At 44.5% G+C, this 25,094-nt stretch overlaps 1 long non-coding RNA gene across 2 annotated transcripts; it reads right to left on the bottom strand.

Moving 5' to 3' along the window:
* Positions 1 to 318: 318 nt before the first annotated feature.
* Positions 319 to 25,094, bottom strand: LOC147659534 (uncharacterized). 2 transcript variants are annotated; one of them, XR_015307218.1, is made up of 5 exons: positions 24,929 to 25,094; positions 20,533 to 20,570; positions 9,056 to 9,202; positions 3,031 to 3,211; positions 319 to 738 (listed from the first exon to the last, which is right to left on the bottom strand). It is a non-coding gene; the product is annotated as an uncharacterized LOC147659534 (long non-coding RNA). The 2 variants fall into 2 exon arrangements; XR_015307217.1 differs by having other exon boundaries at positions 3,118 to 3,211; positions 24,929 to 25,064.

The following is a 25,094-nucleotide window of genomic DNA, read 5'->3' on the forward strand; positions in this document are numbered from 1 at the left end:
GTGTTTTGTGCTCACGCGCAGTCACACACTTGATATAGTGTTACACCATCACCTTGATGTGACTTGATTCATTTGTGATGCCATAGGAAAACAGGCTTAGTGAGAAAAATTTAATAAAGCAAGCTCTAGTTTCAAATTCTAGTTCTAGAGAGGCAGAACTAAGCAACTACCCTGGGTGCCCCCAGCTTGGGTGGGGGGCCACCAGATAGTCTCTAACAACTTCAAATGTGACCCAATGGCATACAATTGTGCACCAAGATGTCTCTTCCTTTAATATGCATGAGCCAATTGATATGGACCAGTTATGTTTCTCATAAATGAAATTGAAGCAAAGTTTATTATGCAGTGTTTTCATTCCTTCTTTCACCCTGTTGACTGCTTCCATCATCAGTCTCGTTGTCTCTCTACTGCTGCTCTGGTCATTGCCTTGAAGAGAGACGCTTTGCGGGACAGCGGGTAACCGGCTATGGTCGTCCAGCCTTGTCTTGTCTGTCTTTCGCGAGATAGGATTCCTTGAGTGTGGCCCCAACCAGACTACCTAGTCAGTGACTAGACTGCAGTTTAGAGAAATGTCTGCAACTGGGGTGGCATCAGGGGCAGCGGACGGGCCCTGCGTTGAGGAACCAGCCTCTCGGGCTTCAGCTCGCTTAGCTAGACCTCCTGTCTCCCAGGATGCAAAGTTCACATTGTAAAGTGCATAAAACATAAGGCACTGTCCCCGTGCTCCACTTTAAATGTCTGTAAAACAGAAACAAAGAAAAGGAATACAATAGAGGATTTGGAGATTATTCTGTTGACACAAAATAAAAATTGACTGCTCGAAAATGTTGGGAAACAAATATCATAAAATAAATTTCAGTAATTACAGGAAACATATATGCAAATGTCTTAGCAGAGCAGCAGAGGAAAGGGAAAGGAATGCATACCCTACAATAGGTTCGCTTTTGCTATTTTCTCCAGAAACCTAACCAGCAAATAAGTGTAAAGGTGTGCATGTATGGATCTCCCAACTAGTCCCAATATATGCTCTGGGACTGAATATAGATACGAATTTAAAATTTCTTCATAAATTTTTATACTTCAGTATCAAACAACAGATTTTAATGATTTTTGAACACCTACTATTGTTTTTATTCTTTATAGAATTACATATGAGGATAATCGTAAATAATTAGGGCCAGTGTTACCTTTAACTTTGAATGAGTGGCAGTGACTCTGATTATACGGGTGAAAAATGATAACGTTCGTCATGACTGCAGATTTTTTTTCAGACATTACCTATCTAGTCAGACTGGCCTCAGATCACAAGATTAGGGATACCATACCTGGTATGCTATATGGATATATTAAAGCACTTCACACCCTGTTATGAGCATTTAGTTCTGTTTAAATGTCCAACATAATAGAACGCACTGAGTTTAATATATGACGTTACATCGCGGTGTTTACACCGCAATACCTTTACAATGCAGGCATTACAGTGCAAATTCCGAACATGTCATTCACAAAAATCAGTAAACTGCCACCAACACTAATGCCAATAACCCATATCATGGACAGTAGCCTCATGTCATTAAAAGAAGGCATGATTGGTGTGTCCCATTTCTGGTCCGTAGCATTGTCTGGGACAGACCTAGGCCTCAGTACACATACCTGGATAGTGTGATAACAGGCCTGGTAAAAATCAAAATACCAGGTTAACATGAAGTTGGGTCACTCAGGGCAGGGGTACACGCCTGTATACCATGCAGGGGACATTCCCATCCCAACAAAGTCATACTGAAATGTTGAAACACTGCCACCAGTTTTTATGTATTAGTCATAGAACAAGTTCAAGAGATTTCTAAGGGGAAAACAATGGTGAAATAATATGTAAAAGATATATTGATTCCTACTGTAGCGCAAAAAGAGTGCAGGGTATATACTGCTAGTAAATGCTGCTCGCATAGCAAAATTAATATTGGGAATTCGGATTGCTAAACTCCAGCACTGTAATAGATCCTGCTCAAGTGTTTACGGATAATAACAAGCAGCATGCTGTTATAAGGAACTCTGTAAAGTCAACTATCTTTAGGAACTTGCAAGAAGTACCTTTATCACCCAACTGAATGCTTCACATGTTATCAACCAGAGAAGGATAAATGTGTGACTGGTTCAGGAACCATTAAAAAGTATGTCTGTCATTCACATCTGGTGCTTTTTTAGCAGCTCTTTAGTTTGTATAGAAGTAGGAAAGGATATTTGTACAGATCCCCAGAGTAGGGTTATTCACATTAACTCCCATATGCATCTTCTGGTACATAATTAGTCCCTTCTTTTTTGCGTGGCTCTGGGCTTACATGCTTTAAGGTTTTGTATGCGCTACCATTGCACGCAACATGAAAGGGTCACTCAACTTGATGGAACTAACTAAAGTTTGCACTTTGGGTTGAGCCGTTGTAGGAAGGAATGTGTGCTACAGTTGACTCCTAAAACTCACCCCTTAGATGGAGGGTTTGGGACTGACTGGCCAGTGACCACATGGAGGGTGGGCAACTCAAAGGGGATTTGGAATAATCAGATAGATGCTTGCCTTCTGCTGGTCCCACCTACTGGAAGCCTCATGTGAAAACAGGTGTCCACCTCCCAGGTTTGATCGGCAGCTTCAGTTTAGGGGATCTGTTCTGGTAAGAGAAAACACAGAACCTGGCCATAGAAACCTATGATGTGTTTTTTAGGGAAAACACCTCTCCTATTGGGATCTTTGGAATTTTATGCTCTGGAGAAAGCCCAATGCATTGTACGCTTCTAGCTAGAGAGGGTCCAAACCTAGGTTAGAGTGGGGATGGATCAGGGGGTTTACGCAGGAGAGCAGCATGCAGGAGTCGGGGGAGAGAAGAGCCTTCAGTACACAAAGAGGTCAGTAGTGCTTCAATAGCCTCCTCTGGGGCGCTACAGGATAGAGCAAGGGGTCAGTTTGGGTTTCCCACACAGGCTAGGAAAGGGAGGAGAGCACTGCTGGTGCTGGGGCAAACGCGCACATGAGCCTACCTGGGCTGAAGAGAAGCGGAAGAAAGGAGGGTGCAAGCGGCGAGGAGGCGCTGACATCGCAGGGTTAAGAGTTTAGGGCATCGATACCTGCAGGGGATAGGACCAGGGCTTGAAGGATGTCCGACAGGGACACGATTCCCTTAGGGAAGTAGTCGTCATCAACCAGCACCAAGCGGTGAACCTACCAGAAAGAGAGAAATACAAGTGAGAAAGAACAAGGAACTAAAAAAATGACCAGGCAGTTGATGAATGACTGATGAGGAGCAGAGGAGATGACACCGACAAATATCTAACTTCAGAGACTGAGCAAGTAGAGAAAACCAGCATCAAGGCTCTTATCTGGCAAGCCATCGGAAGTCGAGCTGCATGATAACAGACAGCAGGCTCCAGCCTCCTGAACAGGCTGTGACTCTGCAAATCCTCTCTGGGCGAAGGAGGGGTACGAGAAAGTGGACAGAGGGTGGGGGAGCGTTAAGTGTTAGAAGTAGCCTAAGGGGTCTGGCTGAGCATCCCAATTAGGATGAGGGAGCAGAGCTCGAGGAGTGATACTCGGTTGACATGATGGCATCTGGTGGAGTCAAGCTCAAGATCTGAAGTTAAGGCTGTGGCTGCTACGTAATGTCACAAAGGCAATTTCTGGGAGGTAGGGGGTGGCAAATTAAGGTCAGGGACCAAGACTGTAGGTGCCAGATATGAGTCGGAAAGCTGAGCTAGGGATAGAAGACATGGGATCTGGTTTAGATCTTGGTGGATGGGTTACTCCGTCACAGCCGCCGAAATGTAAATCCCATAGGATAAATCAGGCCCATGGTCTAATAGAAGTAGACTAGGGTCATAAGGAAAGTATTTGGGGGCGAGTTTATGATCCTATGGGAATTAGGTCAGGTGATAGACAGGCACAGACAGAGATTATAGGGGCCAGAGAGTGCGAGAACAAGGCTGAGCTCAGAGGATAGCACGTCTGCCATGGCAGGCAATTTAGGATCAGAGAATCAGCACAATATAAGAAAGGTGGACTGTAGGATGTTGTCTGAGGCGGGGCATATGGCGGCCATTTTCAAATCAGAATGACGGGTCCGTGGAAGAAATGCTAGCATCAGTCTAAGTTTAGAGCCAATGCATAGTTGTGAGATCAATGAGGATACAACAGACTCTACTGTCACAATTTTCAGTTGAGACTACTTTAACACATTTGACATCATTGGAAGTGATGACGTTTGTACCTTTAAAGGATATCATTACAGGAAAGACAACATATACATTATCATTGATCACAACAAAAAGGGATATAGCAAAACACAAAATGGCAACTTTTTTTTAAATTGCAATAAACACTTAACAAGCTCTTTCTATAAAAACTAAGTATTGTTCCAGACTAAGGAAACAAATTCTGAAATAAAGAGCTCAGAGGCTAGTGAGGACCCGACAGACTCGAGCTTACTATGCTCTCCATCAATTTCTAAAACGCTCCATATCTTTGCTTCAGAACTTGTTCCCTTAGTCTTAAACAATACTTAGTTTCTAGATGCTCTTACGACAGGACATGGAATTTCTCTATTAATCATATACTCATAGAGTCACTTGACCTACATTGTAATTTTGAACTTGTGGTTCCTACCACATCTTGAAAGCCTTCTGCGTATAACGTCCCCCCTTCTTCGTCACCTCTGTGTAGGTCTGTTTACTTAGTCTTTGAGCTCTTTGGAGGTGCCACTCCTTGTGGCACTTTATGTGTGTACCTACTGAACATACTTGGGTCTACCTACATGAATCTGTGACCACCTACGTATTTTAAGCCTTGAAAAAGTCACTGTGTGACGAAACACTTGTAGGCTGTTGACCATTTCTAAATAAAGAAAATCTGAAACATCAATGTACAGGAAGAAAACATGATCTTCTTTACTCTGCAATAAAAAGAACAACTCTTTTTCTAAACAATTCCCATCTGTTTGGACATTATAATAATTTCTTCCATAGTTTTGAGTGCTTTCGTTTTCATTCTCCTATATTGTATCCATACTGGACCTTTTGACCAATATGAAATCACACCTTTGTTAGGTCGTAGATAACAATTGTAGCAGCACACAAAACACACTGATTTGTGTTAATTATACTATCACCAAGGTGAATGCATGTCTATAACGAGGGGCGATAACGAAACCACAACTACCTCTTGTTTCTACTCACATAGTACTGTTGTTAACATGTATCCTTTTAATGTGACTACTTGACCTGCCAGCTTCCTGTTGTCCATGTTTTCTTCTCTTTTTAACCCATCATGGGCGTTCTGCATTGTGCTGGTCTTCTCTCCACTATTTGTGATTTCAAGGGTCAGCTCATTGACTCTGGTGTTGCTGACTAAGGGGAAACCCTTTGTCCTCTTGTGCTTTTCATTATCCATTCAGGAGGCCCTCCCAGCACTCTCTACAGTGATGGACTGTTCCGCTGTGGTCCATAATAACAAGGTGAGCTTATTCCCTCAGTGTGCTGGGGAAGAGGCGACAACGGGCAGGCACCTCCATTAAGTAAGGTAAGACACCAGTCTTAGATCGCCACCTACAGGCAGCACCAACTTACTGCAAAAGGCCTGTTAAACTGTGAGTTTGCGGGCAGAGCTCTAGCAAGCACAGTTCTATTTTGCCTGGAGAGATGGAAATCTTTTCCTGGCTCCACTCTGTCAACAGCACCATTCTTGTTACTCCAGAAAGTGAGTTTCTTCTCCAAATCGAGGGACAGAAAGCTGGATGGCAATGACGCTCAATGGCTTCCTTTATCCAATGCATCACCACAGTGAAAGCCCATGTGTTCTATGGGAAAATTCCTGCTTCCATCATCCTACAGTGCTGGCAGTGGAACCTGGCATGGGGAGGGAATCCTGATGTACAAGTGCCTTCTCAAACGTACTGTGAGAGCGTGATCAGTGCCTGCCAGGTACAGACTTCAAGAGCGTGCCCTCAACAAATGCAAAGGAGTGGAACACGCAAAGCTCTTCGAATATAGGAGACACATGATTAAAAAAAGTGCTTTTTACAGCCAAACGTGTTCAGGATTTAGTTTCTGGATATCCCGCTGCCGCTGTAAAAGTGAAACTAAGATGGCATGCATATGCAGAGGATTCTGGGAATCAGTGGACATCTTTGAGACTTACATAAAAATTGTTAAAAAGGCAAAAAATGTTTTTTGTGGACAGTGTCACTAGACACTCATCTTGAATTCAACCTTTATTTAAACAACTGAATTGTTAAACAATGTCATAGTAGAAAATACCTAGAGTTTTATTCTGTAAGAGAGTCGTACAACCTTCCTCCCCAAGCACAGCATACAGCCTGCGATCGCGGTGTGGACAGGGCTATGACTTGCCCATGGTCACATATCGACAGCAGCGGCTGCACAGTGGGGTGGGGTGAGGCATTGATGTGCAGCGGATGTCACAGCCCATGCCTCCTTGCTATGGCTGGTCTCCACACACACTACATCTGCATGAGGTTGCTGTCAGCCTGGTCTTTCAGGCAGCCCAGATGTGTGATGAAACCACCTCCCACCCCTGGAAGAGCACAAGGCTCAGTTTAGCTGCCACTCATATTTTTGAAGGGCTCAGGTACCAGCACCACCCTCCTCGGAGAGGATTCTCTACAGTTTAAGGCGAAGAGTGACGTCAGACCTCATATCCCGACGGCTAATGAGACAGAGGTGGACAACTGACCGCCATCTTAGGGTGTGGATTGCGATGCCCTCTCGACAACAATCCAAGCTGTTAGCTGGCCCCTTTCCTTCCAGCTTTAACATTTGCACAAGTGGGCTCTTTTACTGGCATTCGTCCGAAAATTAGCCTAACATGAATACTGAGAACAGTTGCAACCTTTCTAACCCTTTATGCATGTCGAGTCACGCATATGAAAGTAAAGTGGGTTTGTTGCAGTTCTATGGGTCAGTACATTGAATTTCATTATAGTCTAAGGGTCTTCGAAGAAGTGCCTGCAGCCATTGGCCTCATTGGATCCGGACCCATCAGCCATTGGCTTGAGACACTATGAATCACATCTTCGGTCAGCCCACAGGTACATTGTAGTCTCACCTTCTTTCTATTGGCTGGTTTGGTTGTATTCTTCAGCCTTCAATTAAAGTAAACAGGACTATTTAACACCTGAAAGTACTAGTTAATTCATTCTGTCTCAATCTGAACGAAACAAAAACAAGGACAAAAATAAATACCAATAGGTTAAGAGTGCCAAAAACCAGTGAATGCATGTATTGCTGTCCAGCTTGCATTCGTAAACACTGGCTTATGTTACTCTTGTAACAGGAACTGACGTCACAGAAAGAAACTCTGCAACATCTTGTACTTGGATACTCCGACATACTTCCAATACATGAACCGTCATGGTGGAAAGAGCAATTTAGAAGGGTGGCCCCTGTTTGAGAATTCATGGAGCTTATTCTGCCTCAAAGAAAAACCCCAAGTTTGAAAGTAATTAATAGCTAACAGTTTACAGAGATTCAAATGTGGGCTCCTTCCAGGGATTGAGTAAATCATCAATCCCACGCCTCAGAATAATGAACATATTCAGGTACCCTACAAATTAGGACTTCCAGAGAACCAAACGTTGAGCCTGTCTGCAGATCTAATACCTGATTCCTTCTAATAGCCATTTAGACAATCACTCCAGAGATCCAACAGCTGATCCTTTCAAGGACACACAGGTCAACCTCGAATCTGGGGAACTGTTTTCGAATCTTGGTAATGACGCTGAACATCCTGGGCCTCATTTATGAGCCCTTGCGTCACTTTTACGCCGCCGGTGCGTCACTTGTTGTGACGCACTAGTGGCGTACACAAAATGCGCCTTGTTGCGCCATATTTAAAAAGTGACGCATCTAGGTAGATGCGTCACTTTGTAAACCCCTGCACCACATTACACCTGCGCCAGGTATAATGTATGCAGGGGGCGTACTGATGCAAGTGACGCATTGAAATCTATGAGATTTCACTGCATCACTTCTAGGACTCAAATGCATCAAAATCTTACGCCTGCCTCACAGCAGGCGTAAGACTGACATAGGGGCGGCCTTAGGCATGTGCAAGCTGTGCACCTGCACAGGGCCACCAAACCCCAGGGGCCACCACGCCAATATATATCCTTAATATATTAATCCTCTGAGGATGGATACATATTTGTGCGGCGGCCCTTAACAGGGATTTTGCGGCCTCCGGCTCTGTTACACTCCCAAACACCCTGACCCCCCCTCTTCACTGCCCTCAACGCTCCGCCCCATCCGGACCCCCTCTTCCGGGGCATCCTACCTACGCTCCCTGCCCAGGGCCATCATGAGCCTAGAGCTGCCATTGACTGACCCAGGCCCTTTCACATGGGGCTTGCCCCATGTGAAAGGACACATTGCTGGAGTTGTGTCACTTTTGTGACACACTCCAGCGATGCGTCACTTTTCCGCCTACAGATACGTCAGAAATACTGACGTATCTGTAACTCTTAGCGCCATGATGCATCATACTGTAAATATGACCCATCATTGGTGTCGCAAGGAGTGCGCAATGAAAAGTGACGCATCGCTGTTTTCACGCAGCGATGCGTCACTTTTCATAAATGAGGCTCCCTGTGATCTGGCAAACCACTTAATCTCCCCGTGCCTAACAAAAAATAAATGTGTCCTCGTGTAATGCAACTGGTGCTATGTAAAGCGCTCTGATACACGGTTCAGGTCAAATTCGTTTAAAAAAAACTGATACTGAAAAGGAATTCTAAGGATCTGACGTTCAGGCTTCCGAAGGGTGGGCTTTCCAGTGGCTCTGCAGCTGACCCTCTGCAGGTTTCCCCGGTCCTTAACCCTAGGCACCAAAGGGTGGTGATGAGACAGGAAAGCATGTAACCAGACTCAGAGGTGTGGACAACCCAGTGGGTTAAAGAGTTAGCATTGCACGGACGCGGCTACTATACCTGCACACCAGCACCAGATACATCAGATGCAGTTCTATAGGGGTCAGTGTTCTTCTGAGATTTTGCAGTACCTGCTCTTTTGTAATGCGATCGACCACAACCTCCAGGGTCTCATAGGGGTGGCACTTCAGTACGCCCTCCAAACACAGCGTCCGGCGTCTCAAGGCCTCCTTCACGCTGATATCCAGGTTATTGTAGGTCTTCTGGGCAGCCAAGTGCTGGGAGGAAGGTGAGAAAGAGAGACTGAGATTGAGAGACATTTCTGGGGACATTGGAAAAAGCTACTTACTGAACATTTTGAGAGTTGAGGAGAAGAAAGTGTGAGAGACACAGTGGAGAGGTGCATAGAGAAAAAATTCTGTGAAAAGTTCCAGAAAAGAGAGAGGAGAGAGGGAGTCACTTAAGAACCTCGATATTTTGTTGAAACAGTTTAAGCTGAACAAAAATCAAGGTTTTTAGAAAACAAAATAACATGTACTCTTGCAAGGATGGCTTCCTTTGGCTAACCTGTATTTTTATTGCTAGTTTGAAAGACACATATTATTAATTTTCTGCAAATTTGTTTTGATTCCTTTCCGCACTCCTTCTGCCAAGGAGTGGCTTCACACTTGCCATCTCACCCACATTTAGCTCTTATATTGAATCCCCTTTGGAGGGGGTCGGGGGTAGGTTGAGAGAGAGTGGGGGAGGAAGTGTGTGTGTGTGCGTGCACGCATGTGTGTTTGCGTGCGTTAATCCCAGGCCTGACACTGGAGTCACAACCATATGCTTCTAAGTAAATTATTTAATATACTGTATCCGAAAATTGTAAATATATAGGAAAAGTTAATGTAGAGTTCTCCGTTGCTCCTCATCTAGGTTTAAGCCTTATGTACACGTATATATGTTATCCCGGCATCCCTCCACAGTCAGTACCATGAGTTTTATCAAGATGGGTATCCAAGATTCCTTTTATGGCGACAGACACACTTTGGGCTCCAATATGTGATAGATACGTTGGATATGTTATCATAGTATTGCTTTATGACCTTTGTCCTCTGCTGGGATAATAGCAGGGTATGGCCTCTATGGCAGGAGTGCTGGTGGATAAATTCAGCATATTTAGGTCCTCGTTACGAGCTGCTTGGTTCCAAGGAGGTGCAGACTTTGCATCCATAATTCCGGCTACTGTGCAATGAAACACCACCAGCACCATGCTTTTACGTCTTAAACTTTATGGCATGGCAAATAAATGTGGACTTGAGTTTATCGGCATTAAATCACACTGAATTCCCCCAATTCCATAAGGATTAAAGTTTCCATTTACCACCTACTGTAAAGGAGAAAATTGGGTGTAAAAATAAGTGGTCATTGGTGATGGGGCAGAGCGTTCTCCTGTCAGGGCACAGGTTTTTTCCAAGTTCACTCCCTTCGTTTGGCCCCATTGACACTACTACGTACTGGTGTAATGTGTCTGAAATGCCTGAGCCCTGCTAAACGGGGCACAGTGCATGTGTTCTGACCCATAAAATAGTGTATGTTTAATTGGTTTGTCCCAAATTGGCATTGCTGAACTTACTTGTAAGCCCCTAGTACATGGTACCAGGGGTACCCAGGGCCTGTAAGTTAGAGTGTCTCCCAGGGTCTGCAGCACTGGTTGCGCCACCCTGAGCGGGACAAGGTATAACCTGGCTCCCAGTGTCACTGCAGACTGGAAGGGCAGCTTTTAACTGCTTGCTAAGCTTTGCCATTTAAGGTCATGGTATAGCCCAAACACCCTTTTTATTATATGTAAGTCCCCCCTAAGGTAGGCCTAACGAGCCCGAAGACAGAGTGTTGTGTGTTAAAAAGTGGGACATGTACTTTAACACAGTGTTTCCCAAACTGTGGTCCGCGGACCCCCAGGGGTCCGTGACACATTCCCAGGGGGTCCGTAGGCAACAGTTTTAAAAGCACAGAAACGTTTCTTGTATAATTAACAGCTTTCCAGCAACAATAAAAGTGTCAAGAGAATGCCAGCGATTAATGTACCTGCTGGAGAGTGAGGAAAGTTCAGTTCAGTGGCAGCTTTGATTTAACTAATGTAGCACAGAGGGTTAATGTGCCTACTGTAAAGAACGTGTAACATGCATCTTAAAAAGCAGTACTTTATGTGCCTAGGTTTGTGGTTACTGCTTTTGTCACAGAGTTTCTTTTGTTACTGTGCACTTCATAAGTGACAATCGTAATCTAGCAGAGGGACCTATAAACTGTCATCAAAGAGCTGCTTGCAAACTGCATGGTACCAGTTAGTAACTTATATTTTGTCCCAGTTATTCATTATCCTGATGCTGCTAAAAAGATATATTTGGGTGGAAATACATTTTTAATGTTAAAGTCAATGCTAGCCACTGTGTTATGTTCTGAATCCTGAGTTTGTGCTTTTCCAGACCATGCACTCTTTAAACAATTTATATACACACTGATTTATTTGTATGATTCAATGTCTCTATATGTGTGTGAATTAAAGTGCTCTGACATCCTACAATGGTATGAGAGATGCTATAAAACAAATGAAATACATGTGACAGAGGGGCTATTACTTCAATATAAAATACTAAGGGCCACATGAACCCGTTTGAGCATGCAAAAACCTATTGGCCATGTACATAGCCTATTTAGCGAGTCACAATTTGTTTGCGACTCTCTAAATAGGTTTTGCAACTTGCTATTTGGAAGGGGCATTCCCTTCCAAATAGCGAGTCTCAAAACCATGTACAAATGTTTTGCTGTCGCAAAACAGTCACAATTACCACCTACTTCAAGTAGATGGTAATGCATTCGTAAATGGGAAGGGGTCCCCAGGGGACCCATACCCCTTTGCAAATGCATGAAAAATTATTTTTTAAGGTCAGGCAGTGGTCCTAGGGGCCTCTGCCTGCCCTTAGAAAATGAAACGAAAAGGTTTCATTTTCTTTTTTTTTTTTAATGCATGGTAAACAGGCTGCATTTTTTTTTAAAAACTGCTTTATTTAAAAGCAGTCCGAGACATGGTGGCCTGCAGAGCCCAGCAGACCACCATCGCTGGGAGGGCTGGCATTCCAATTGGGCTCGTAAATTGTGAGAGGCTCATCAATATTAATGAACCTCGCAATTTGCGACCCCATTGGGAATCCCAAACAGTGTTAAACACACTGTTGTACATTTCATTTAGCGACACACAATTTGCCACTCGCAATGTGTCGCCAATTGCGAGGCGCTAAATGAAATGGTCGTCCATCTGGCCCCAAAATCCTTAGTACTTTGAGTATTTGTTTTATGTGCACACATGTGTATTTTTTTAGAATTACCGTTTTAATGTTTGAAATTTAACTCATGCAAATTGCTTGGGGGTCCCCGGCTTCCAGTGGTGACTCAATGGGGGTCCTCAGGAGTCAAAAGTTTGGGAACCACTGCTTTAACATGCTCCAACAGTTTAAACCCTCATTTTTAGTGCGGAAAGGCTATTAGCCCTAATGGCAAGTACAAAGTTACAGGTTGGCATCTCGGCCCTACTAACTTTTGAATGGGACTACTAAGGTTGGTGATGTTTGATATCAAAAGAATCAGCATATTTAATCTGATTTTATGGTTTAATCGAATTTAATGTCACTGGTGGGCAAAGTACAACTTTAGAAGTTGCCACTTTTGTTGCCCAAGGTTTCCAGTGCCTGGTTTCTAATGTACATGGGGCTCTGTCCTGCAGACCGCCTCCTGCCCTCCTGGCGAGACGTGCTAATGACTCAATGGGGGCCTGCATGAGAGAGAGGTGTTACCTCCCTTCTGCAAGAAGTCACATGGATGTTGAGCCCAAAGTGCGAGCTTCAAAGGAGAAGCAGCATTTCAAGGGCAAATGGGTAGCACTTGGGAGAGGGGCAGCTCTACTGGTTAGGCAGACAGGCTGGCACTTGGGCCAGGGAAGGGGTAAGCCAGGTGTCAAACAGATTTTTCCAGGGCATGACGTTACTCTCTAGCTACACCTGTGGGGTGGGCTAGAGAGCTCTGAGTGCTGAGCCAGGGGGTCTCACCATCTTGAGAGTGGGAAGAATGGTGCATCCTGGGATACCCAGATGCCACACTCCACAGGAAGTAGTCATCAGGAACCTGATAGCTCATTGGTTAACAACATTGCTGGTCCCCCTGACTAGCCCTCTGCTAAAGCTGGTTGCCCAAGTACTTCTAATCAACCGCGTTGACAGTTACCTAAGTTTCCTTTGAAAAAGTTTCTAAGTGTCCAATTTGTTGACTTTGCCAAGGAATGTTCACTGTTGAGTGAAATTGCTTTGCTTTATTGTTGCTTGCAAAACCTACATCTCTGAAGCCTCTGGTGGATCTTTTTTATTCTAGTGTCTAAATTCTTATAAAAATAGAGTCTATGTTTTTCAATAGGTGTCTGATTTCTTGAGCGTCGATTTCTTCTTAAATTGTTCGGTTGCTGTTTAATTGCTTAACCTTTGTTTAGTGCTGTTTAAATGCTTAACACTTGTTCCTCTGTGTAACCCTTGTTGGGCAGTGTCACAGGCACAGCTATCCAGGGTTGTGCTGAGTGTTTTACAGACAAAGCCTACTGAACCTAAGCTGGTTGGTAAGTGTACTACACAACCACACCATATAATACACCCCTTTCCACACAACTTCCATACAGGAATTCAGTCCGCCCGACTTAAAACGAGGGTCATAATCTCAATAGACAAGCTCGAAACTACATCAATGAGGGGGCATTGCTAGCCGCCTGATGTAGATGGCGGTTCACTAGCACGGATCCTGTCGCCTAACCCCCTGCCATCCGCTTGAATATCGCCTACCACAGTGAAAATGCTTGAGCGGTAGATCTCCCCTGACTGTTAGTAGGTGTGCGGGGCAACGGGAGCGCTGCAGGGTTGGAGGCTGACCGATTTTGAGGGTGCGGCTTGTCTGAGATGCAGCTGCCGCGGCCTCACATGAACTTGTGCCCAGAGAATACAAGGTGGGCGTGATCCAGCGACGTGGGAGGCAACTCGGTGGAGCAGGCAGTGCTCCCCATACCGGCCCAAAGCAACAAAAGGTTTTGCCGTGCTGATATCGTCCGGAGCTTTCTGGTGCGACCATCAGCTCAATCACAGTGAGTGTCGCCTATTCCGTACTGCCACATGGGTGCAGAGGGGACCTGGTCCACTACAGTGCATTCTCCACCTGCCACACGTTACCCCCAATTCTAGTGCCACTAGCAGCTCTCTGAGATACAAAAATACATGGGACAGCAACCCAGAAGTGATTAGTGGATGACATATGTGTAGTGGAGGTGAGGGGTTGAGTCAGGAAAGTCGATGGGTCGCAGGTGTGCCTTACCTTACTACATGGCAGGCGGCAGTGAGTACCTTGCCTCCTCCCTGTGCAAGCAACCGCCCACTCACCCCGTCAAGATCGACTGGGGCGTTAAGAAGTATCTGGCAACGCACTGGACATGACCAGCAGCAGGCGTCCCCACATTGCCCATCAAACAAAGCTGGATACATTTACGAAACCTAAAGATGTGATGACTGCGTCGCAGGTGGAGGAACAGCGTGCATCTCAAACCCGAACTACCCCAATTGATGACTGCCCTACTCTCACCAACATAATGGTGGTGATACATGGCATACGCTTTGCACTTAAAACCAAAATAGACTTGGTCTCAATAGACGTTGGTTTGGTGTGTGCTGACATCCAAAATATGGGAGTCTGGGTAAAGGAGGCGGAAGATTCTATTGCCACCCTGAAAACAGAGACTAAGACTCTGCAGCACCAAGTTAAGGAGCGGAGTGTGACCTCACAGATCTTGGAAGCCAAGCTGGAAGATTTTGAGGAGCGACCCCGACATAACAATGTAAGAATAATAGGGGTGCTTAAACATCTGCAACCCTGCAGCCTTTCTAAATATTTTTCAGTGGAACGGACGTACAGAGTATTGGGTACCTCCCCGAAGCCGAGAGCTCCCCGCGCCCCATTCTTGCTCACCTTTTCAACTATTGTGACCGGGTCGATCATACTTACAGACCATTCAAGCTGCACCCCGGGTCAAGTGCTACAATGCCACGATCACTTTCTTCCCAGACTTTACACTCCGAGTACAACGGATGTGCCGGTTCTTATAGGAAGTTAAAAAGGAGCTAAGACAGCACAATATCAAGTACTCCATGATCTTTCCGGCAAAACTAAGGGTGTTGGTCGATGGTAAGACCTGGTACTTCACCAGCCCGGGAGGAGGCCTGGGAGTGACTGGAAGTTTGGCGAACGGTGGGACGAATGCAACGAGGTATACGCTCTCAGGTTCCCCACCTCCCCCCAACAAATCCTTTGGCTGTGGTCGGTGTGAATGGCGGGTCTTATCCCTCTCTCCTGATGGCACTGAGCAATACTTAATAGCCATAAAGCACCGGACATCGACTCCTGAATATTTTTGGTAACAAATACCTGGGGTGGGGAGCGCAAGGGCTCCTTTCATGTTCATGATAACTGTGGTGATATAACAATTTCTTTTTTCTAGGGGTGTGTGGGGTGACCCGGCGGAGGTACCCACAGCCTCTTTTGGTTTGTAATATGTTTTGGGGCGACAGGCACTCTGCACAGTTGCGGAGGCTGGCAGTTTTAGTTCTGGCATGCAAGGAGGCAGGGTGTGGTAATGATGTTCAGGATTTTCACTTTGTTTTTCTTTTAGTGCATGTTTTCAGTTTAATGTTGACGGCTCTTCATGACCAAGGTAGCAAACCACACTACTGCGTCCCATCTCCTTACCCTTTCTTCCCCACCAAAGATGGGAGCCTCAGTGTAGACTACAACTGCCAACTTCCAGTGTCTTGAGGATAATTGTGGCGGCGCTCAATGCAATGTCTATGTCCATTTGGCTCCCTGCAAGTGTCCCCACGGCAAATGCTCCCAGTCTTTCCTTCTAATGGTTCTCCATGACAGCTGACATAGTTGCTTCCAGTTTCAGGGTGTTATAATGGAACAACAATGGCCTAGGACACAAAATGAAATATGGAATGGTTTTGCAATATCTTAAACGCTTTTCGCCTGACATGGTTTTATTGCAAGAAATGCACATTCAGGGCAACTCCTGTCGTGCCCTAGAAAGATGGGGATAGAAAATGGTTGCTTATGCAGGTTTTGCAATGGGGCTATGTGTGTTGGAATTCCCCTGCATAAATCAATCCCCCTTATTTTGCAAAAGACTTGGTCAGATCCACATGGGAGATATGTTGCATTGACAGGACAATGGGAGGGCTAGATCCTTAATATCAGTTCCTACTATGTCCCTCCCAAGCTTAACAACGCGGCTTTCACGTACTTGGGCGCACTCCTCCTCCAGGCCCCTGATGGTAGCCTATTACTAGGGGAGACTTTAACAACACCGTCTATGAGGCGACAGATCGATGGCCCTAACAACCCCAGAGTGCAACACGCTGCCCGTTAAACTACTTTATGTCAGCGTTTGGACTGGCAGACACATGGTGCACTTTCCATCTCATAACACAACAATGCACACATGTCTCTGGGGTACCCGGGAGCTTATCACAAATTTACTACATTCTTACAGTGACTTAAGATCTTCCTTATATTTGTACGGCATAGCATCTCGCCAGGGGCATCTGTGACTACTCTCCAGTGGGCATACTTATGGCTTCCAAGGCTGTGGTGGTGGACGCAGGGAAATACTCAACCCCTGGTACCTGAAAATACCCCATATCCGTGAGACCATCTAAGAAGCCACACATTATTAATTCCAGGAAAACAAGGGCTCAGTTAAATCCGCTTGGATGTTGTTGTAAGTCTATCAAATTTGGCATTCAGGGCATCGCACAGATTGGGGGCCATTAAAAAGAAAAGCGAGCCCGACTGGAACAACTTGATATCCGCGAGTTGGAATCTCAACAAGTGTTAGACAACAAGGGTCATTCACATCATGCACTGTCCCTCAAACAGAAATAATTCAGACATGTTGCACCAGAAATTATTATCAAGCCTCCCATCATCGCTTATATAAGGTCGGAGACAGGGTCAGAAAATTGCTAGCATGGCCAGACAGGAGAGAGGCAGCATCCCGATGGGTCCTGGAGATCCGTGATGTTGGTGGCAATCAGATTGGGGACCGACCGGGCATAGCAGACATGTTTGCATACTAGTACACTCAACTCTACTCCCCAACACAAGTGGCCATGATTGATTAGTCCTGTGAACTCCTCATGGATATTCACATTCAGGAACTCTCCTGGGATCATAGACAGGCCCGGGAAGAGGACTTCATGGAGGAAGAGGTGGCGATACGTAATTTAGCGTTGGGCAAGGCACTGGGCCCTAATGGTATTCCAATGGAACTTTACAATATAAAGCTGACCGTGTTGCCCCACTTCTCCGGAGCATGTTTCTCAAAAGCTGAAATGTTGGGCAACTTCCGCAGGACCAGAGGCTAGCGAGCTTAGTGGCTATCCCTAAGGAGAATAATTCGCCTAATGGCTGTGCCTCCTATAGGCCTATATCACTGCTGAATGTGGAAGTTAAATACTCACAAAGCTTTTAGCCACTTGATTGTTTGGGGTGATCAGATCTCTGATTCCTCCCGATCAATCCAGATTTATGGTAGGTAGAAGTACGGCACTCAATCTGCCGCAGTTGAATGGGGTATTGGGACTAGCGATCAAAGTCCGAGAGGACACACTTGTGCTGTCCTTGGATATGTGATTGGTATTCGATACAGTGGAATGGCCCTTTTTGTATGGATGTATACACAACAGGGCTAATGAAAAAGTTATTTCAATGCCTGGAGGGTTGAGAGGATTCTGAGTCGGAGTAACATCTCCCAAGTTAAATCAATAAACCACGAAAAACTATTTACTTCAACTAACCATTTGATGGTCAATCAAGATGCACTTTGATGGGAAGATGTAAGAATGAAGTGTAGGGATAGATGTGTAACTTCACCATAAGGTGAGCAAGGAAACAATTCCTTTTTGTTTAGTTACCCTCACATACCCTAGTGGTGTCATGCATCATCATCGGGTCACCCCGACGCCTATAAGTCGAGGTGGGCTCGACCACAGTGTTGAGTGCTCTTTGGAGTAGTTGAAGACCAGGGGGACTTAAAGATAAAACACCTCAGACAGATCTCCAGTTTCCCTTTATTCTTGGGTCTGCCTGGGTTATTAAAAATTCTTAAAAGAAGGGTCAAATGGGAGTATTATGGTCTTATAACCCTAGTGCCAACATGTTTCAGTCCATATGCGTCCATAAAGGTTCTGGACTTTATTCAGGGCAAAGGTCGGCCTCCCTGGGGGATGAGTAGGGAGGTCCCTATCCTGTCAGAGTAGCTGCTCCTTATATGTGTGACAGATGATATGTCTGTCATGCGTAGTTCTCCATCCAAACTTTGGAGAGTCACCGTATCTCAGGGGACCGTATGGCCTGTAGGGGTAGCTCTGTAGTCAAAGCTTCATCAAGAGTCCTGCCCCGCCTTCTAACCGACTTATAGGTGTAGGGGTGACCCGATGATGAAGCATGGCACCACTAGGGTGTGTGAGGGTAACTAAACAAAAAGGAATTGTTTCCTTGCTCACCTTTTTGTATGCAGTCATATAAAAGATAGGCTTAAGTCCCCACTTTGTCTCTTGGATCCGGCGGTTGTATTCGCGGCCCTCTAGCACATGACACAGTGAACAGGGGCACGTCAGCACAGTGTGCCCTTTGAAGGGGCACCATAGAAGGTTGTCCATTGCCACCCCCTGATCTTTACTCTGACATTGGAAACACTAGCGGCTTGTGTCCGTAGTGACTCCATTGTCAGGGGACTGAGATAGACTGCAGACAGGGAGGACCGAATCTCCCTCTATGCAGATGACATCCTGCTTTATGTAGCCCATCCCTCTGCCAAACATGACAAAGTCCTGCACCTATTCGCACTCTATTGCAAGCATTCAGGCTACAATATCAATTGGAATAAATCACTGATATATGTTCTTCATGGGAGCCTCTGGTTCTCCCTGATGAATGTCGGAGCTAGGGTGGTAGCAGAGGGATTTCGCTTCTTGGGCATCTTTATCATGAGAGACCCTGACGCATTCTACACATTACCTTGAACCCCCGTTGCTGTGCATACGGAAAGACGGGAAACACAGGAAGGCTCTGCCTCTCTGCTTGCGCCAAGACGCCCATGGGCATACGTTGCGCTTTATAAATTTTAAAAATAAATAAATAAATTGTTAGGAAGAGCATATCTCTTCAAGATGGTGACCCTTTCACGATTCATGTACGCACTTCAAAACAGGCCCTACCAAATACTGCAGTCCTATTCCTGTGTCAAAGATAGCGGACCCACACACTTTTTGGGGACTGGGGCCCCCTCGAATGGCGCTCCAGAAATTGATGAGGGGTTGGTATAATGGGTGAATAGCCTTTCCTTACATTCGAAAATATTACTGGACGTCCCAGCTAATCTTTGTCAGTTACTGGGTGCTCCTTCCGACAACTAACCGGCCTAAAGGATGGACAGGAGAAACATGCAACCGGGGGGCTACCAATGAACCATCTATGGGGGGCGACCCGTATACCCCTTTTTCACTGTACAGCCTTCCTATTTCCCTGTGGCATGTGGCCCTGGCAGCCATGGGCTGGGTGGTGGAGGAGGGAGATCACACAAGCTACACCCTGTCTTAGAACCCAAGCTCTCCAGAGGAGTATTGACAAATAGGATCTTATAGGCCTGTCCCGATTGGGAGATTTGTGGAAAAATGGCGAGGTGCTCCCCTACTCAGAACTGCAAAATGATTATCACTTGGCGCCTTTGGAGACCTATAGATACCTGGAAGTCCACCATGCCCTGTAAAAGCGATCCATCAGGGGAGATCCTTCCTGAGTCCTCCCCTCTTGAGGACAGATTAGTGGATGACTACTTGCTTACCCAAAATGGCGGTCTGCCTTGCTTAACAAAAATTGTTAAGCAACTCCCCGACTGTGATTTGACTGAGGGGAACCCGGGAGAGAGACCTGGGTGGTGTAGAGGACGAGTGGCCCGAGGCCTTGGCTACCCCGCGTGAGGTGGCCATAGGCTCGCACTTCTGTCTCATACAACTCACAATCCTTCATAGGAGTTATTATGCAGCTACAACACTCCTGAAAATGGGTAAAGTAGGAGCGCCACTCAGCCCCAAAAGGTGTGGACAAATAGGAACATTCTACCATATGATATGGGACTGTCCAGTGCTAACGACTTATTGGGCGTCAGTGTTGGCCTGCATTCCTAGTGTGTGGTTTAGGTGAGGCGAGGGGCAGCCAAATGTGAATATTTCCCGGGATATATATTGAAAAGTGCCTCTATACTGTTCACCATTATGATTGTGCCTAGATTCTTTTTGATTTATACGCCAATAAAAATAATTTTTTTAAACTACATCAAGGATACTATAAACTTGCAAGCTGATGTTTGTGCAAAAATGGAGGAAGGGAGGCGATTTATCCTACATTTCCCCCCTGTTATCACAGTATATTATGGTCTCCAATGGTATTGTTGCACCAGTGTCAATGATGATCCTGATATACTTACAATGACGTCAAACCTGGAGTAGAGTCCCACCACTTTGCCTGTAGAAGAAGGAAAGAGATGCATCAGATCTGGCAGGTCCTCCATGTCACTGGATCCATGCATGATGCCTACTTATCCAAGTACTACCTAGGAATGCCAGCGTCACCTCAACCCCTCCTTACTCCCTCATGCACAGACTAGCCGATGGTGGAAATCTCAACTCTTGGCCTCTTTGTTGTATGCAGTTCTCCTACCTGATTGGATGAGAAAAGCATCCAAGCTCCCAAGCTCCCTTGACAATGTAACTCTCCATTCCATCCACCTCAAAGCCATCCAAAGAGGCCTCCCTGCTTGAAGGGCTGGCCTTTCTTGCAGTCACTGGATAAACATTCTGTGACTTCCTCCTCTTTGCAATTGCATGGGGCTGTTTGCCTTTTTGAGGGCAGAGTTAACAGGGTTCATTTACTCTTGCGGTTTCTGGTGGAGATACTAAATAATTAATGACCATTTTAGTGTCAAAGGCAAGGTCTGTAAATTCCTTTGTCTCCCTCTGAAGAAACTATAATTTTAAGCCTTTTACTTTAGGTGCTCTATTAACTACTACTTTAGAGTGGGATTCTGTTTGTGGTAGTAAATGCATTCAGTAGAAAACATTATATTTATTTTAATGGCCAAAATGCTGTCTTGCCTCCTCTCAGATAGTACATATTGCTGCGGAACCTGCAAAGCAGGTTAGTATATCCCAAATCTTGAAAAAGAGCGTACTCTGCAATGTGAAATATAAATTTATCCACATGGTTACTGCTTCAAATCCTTGTTCTAAGAAAGTGGCTCTATATATACTGCACCAAAGTAAGGTACAGTGTGTATAGGGTCCCCAATCCCCAGGGGTATAAGTCAGGTGTGACCTTACTCTCTAAAGTGGTAGCTGGGTCGAGCAGTAAGGCAATACCAGAGGACAGTGTAAAGCATTTGTTGTACACACTCAGTCAGCAAAAGGTTTCACACTCAAGAACTGAACTCTAGACCAATTGTTTTTATATCAAAAGATTTAGGGCTAGATGTAGGTAAATAGTATTTACCGATTTGTAAATACCGAATTTTACCGATTCGGTATTTACGAATCGGTAAATGCTATGTGGCTAAAAATTCTGTAAAAATTATGTTATTTACCGAATCGGTATTTACCAATTTGGTAATTGCCATTCATTTCTATTGGCCTGGAGGCCCAGAGGAATTAATATCAATTACCGAATTGGTAAATACCGATTCGGTAAAAGGGGAAAACATTGAAGGGTGGCAGGGATGGATGTGTGCCATGCCCACTATCTGTTAGGTCTGTACTTAGACACTCAGCCTGCAAAGGCAGTGTGTGGGTGTCAGTGCACAGGGCCCCTAAGGGTGGCACAATAAGTGCTGCAGCCCTTAGGTGTCTTCTCTGGTCACCATGCCCGTTGTACCTAGGGTACTTAGGGAAGGAACACAGGCCCTGGGTACCTGGTTGGCAGGAGCCCAGGGCACACTCAGTCAAAGTACATCTGCAATTCATAAAAAGTGGGGGCATACCCATGCAAGAAAGATGGCACTAAGCATGTATCTCCACCCTGAGTTATCGTCAGCAGTTCTATCACAGACCTCACCTGGTCCTCTTCACTTTCTCACACTTGAAGGGTTCCTACAGATAGCCTGAGAAGGATGAATTAACTGTGAAAAGGGAGGATGGCCTTGGAAGGAGATATGAAATAAGTGCAAAGTATGAGGAAAACTGTTGCACCAGAGACAGCTAATAAGAGTGCAAGACCAGTGCACTGTGTTCTTATAAATAGCTTGTTTTAAGGAAACTCTTAACATGTTTCACCTATTACATCACTAACAGAGTCTGCTTCAGGTGCAGAATGGTTTTTACTTTTTAATAATATTTATACTATGCAGCTAACAAAGGTCTTTCGAAGTCACCTGGTTACTACTAAACAGTGCTAATTTTATGAGTAGCATTTTTCGCAGAAGCTTTTACGGTAAACACATTTTAGTCTGCAAAATGTTACATTTGTATAACTTTGCCTAAAATCTGTCTCAGCTTGCTTTCATGAATGTTGTCCTTTTCTTTTTAGACACATTTGTAGTATACTAATTGTAGATCTCACAAACCTTATGCTGTTTCTTGATAAAATATTTAGGCTTGTGTTTTGCATAGTCCCCCACCGCTGCAGTATTGTAGTTTGATGGGTGTGTATGTGTAGGGGTCTTTTCCATTGTTTCCTTGACTGCCTGATGCTGTACGGTACATGACCTAAAGTAAAATTACATTACGGTACTTGACCAAAAGTAAAATTACATTACAGTACATGACCAAAAGTAAACTTACATTACGGGTCATGAGCAAAAGTAAAATTATATTATGGTACATGACCAAAATTAAAATTACATTTGGTACAAGAACAAAGGTAAATTTACATTATGGTACATGATCAAAGAGTAAAATTACATTATGGTACTTGACCAAAAGTAAAATTACATTACGGTACATGACAAAGAGTAAAATTACATTATGGTACTTGACCAAAAGTAAAATTACATTACGGTAGATGACCAAGAGTAAAATTGCATTACGGTACATGACCAAGAGTAAAATTACATTATGGTTCATGACCAAAAGTAAAATTACATTATGGTACATGACCAAAAGTAAAATTACATTACGGTACATGACCAAGAGTAAAATTACATTATGGTTCATGACCAAAAGTAAAATTACATTACGGTACATGACCAAAAGTAAAATTACATTACGGTACATGACCAAGAGTAAAATTACATTATGGTACATGACCAAAAGTAAAATCACATTAGGTACAAGACCAAAGGTAAAATTACATTATGGTACATGACCAAGAGTAAAATTACATTATGGTACATGACCAAAAGTAAAATTACATTACGGTACATGACCAAGAGTAAAATTACATTATGGTTCATGACCAAAAGTAAAATTACATTACGGTACATGACCAAAAGTAAAATTACATTATGGTACATGACCAAAAAGTTAAATTACATTATGGTACATGACCAAAAGTAACATTACATTACGGTACATGACCAAGAATAAAATTACATTACGGTACATGACCAAAAGTAAAATTACATTATGGTACATGACCAAATGTAAAATGCCATTACGGTACCTGACCAAGAGTTAACTTACATGATTTAGCATCAAGATGATGATGATGATGACTGAGGTCAGGAAACACCATGTATGGGTAGAGTAATTAAGAATGGCCACCAAAAGAAATAGCTTAAAATACTTGGTAATAATTATGCCTAAATTATGTGTATATTTTATTGTGTTGAATGTATACTTTAAGAGAGTAGAAGAGTTAGCAAACATTAAGTACCTAAGCAAATGTACAATGAAGGTTGCAGAACAACAGCCAATAAATAGTCAGTTTAATTTTCCTTGTTCTTCCAGGTAGCCATATTGCTTTGGAACATTGTAGATGTCACTCTTTGTCCTCTAAGACTAACTGCATCCGGATGAGCCTCCTTGCCAGCCAGGCATCTGGTGTGACTACATTTCATGATCCACAAATCAGTGCATTTTGCCAGGATTATCATTGCTCTCCATCAATCAGGAGCCTGCACATCAACACGACCGCCCTGAGTAATTCCGAGATATGGTAAACTAACTCCTATTGCACAGCTTTGTCTATGTAACATTGTTTTATTGTTTTTGAGGGGACATGCATTTCCATCCTTTACCTATAGGGACAGTCACCCCAATCCTTGCTTGTGTCATGGCACCACAATGAACATAGGAGGCAAGCACCTTGACAGTGAGGTCATCATCATAGCTTATCCTACACTGTCTCAGAAGGCCTCACATTGCTGAGGACTAACCAGTCAGATTCAATCCATAGCATCACATCTGTTTGAGTAGACAAGCAGTACAGCCCGCATCTGTATGAGACCGCCAGGCCACCTGAGATAACTACTCCAGACCATACCTGGCAGGACTATACTGAATTAAGTGGAAAAGACAGCAAGTGCCCCTTCACATGCATGAGAACAACACAGCACTTAAAGAGAACTACAACACCCCCAGCCTGGTGGGACAATAAGGCATAACATGAACTAGAATTTTGAGTAGAAACATTGGCCAACCGTACTGGGTAAGAAAGGGTCAAGCTGAATTTAATTTAAGACAAGAGACAGTAATCCTTAAATTTCATCTCACAAATAACAAGAGGGTTAAAACTTATCTGAGGGACAGCAGAGTGAGAGGTGGGTTCCTACTTCTCCTGTCTCATTGTGCATTACCTACATGCAGTTCCCACAACTTCTTTCATCACTGATGATGCACTGCACATGCCCTGGATAGAGATCCCACCGTTCCGCTAAACTACCCTAGACTCACCGGCTTCATTGAGGACGGGCAGGGCCGACACGCGGCGGTCCACAAAGATCTCCAGGGCTGCGGACACAGGTGCAGTCTCATGGATTACAGCCAGGTCCCGGAAAGTTCCGATACCGAGCTGCTCGATGGTCTGCTGGAAGAAGCGAGGCTTTGGAATGATGGCGCC

The sequence above is a fragment of the Lissotriton vulgaris genome, unplaced genomic scaffold, assembly GCF_964263255.1.
Source record: "Lissotriton vulgaris unplaced genomic scaffold, aLisVul1.2 SCAFFOLD_830, whole genome shotgun sequence".
Classification (NCBI taxonomy): domain Eukaryota; kingdom Metazoa; phylum Chordata; class Amphibia; order Caudata; family Salamandridae; genus Lissotriton; species Lissotriton vulgaris.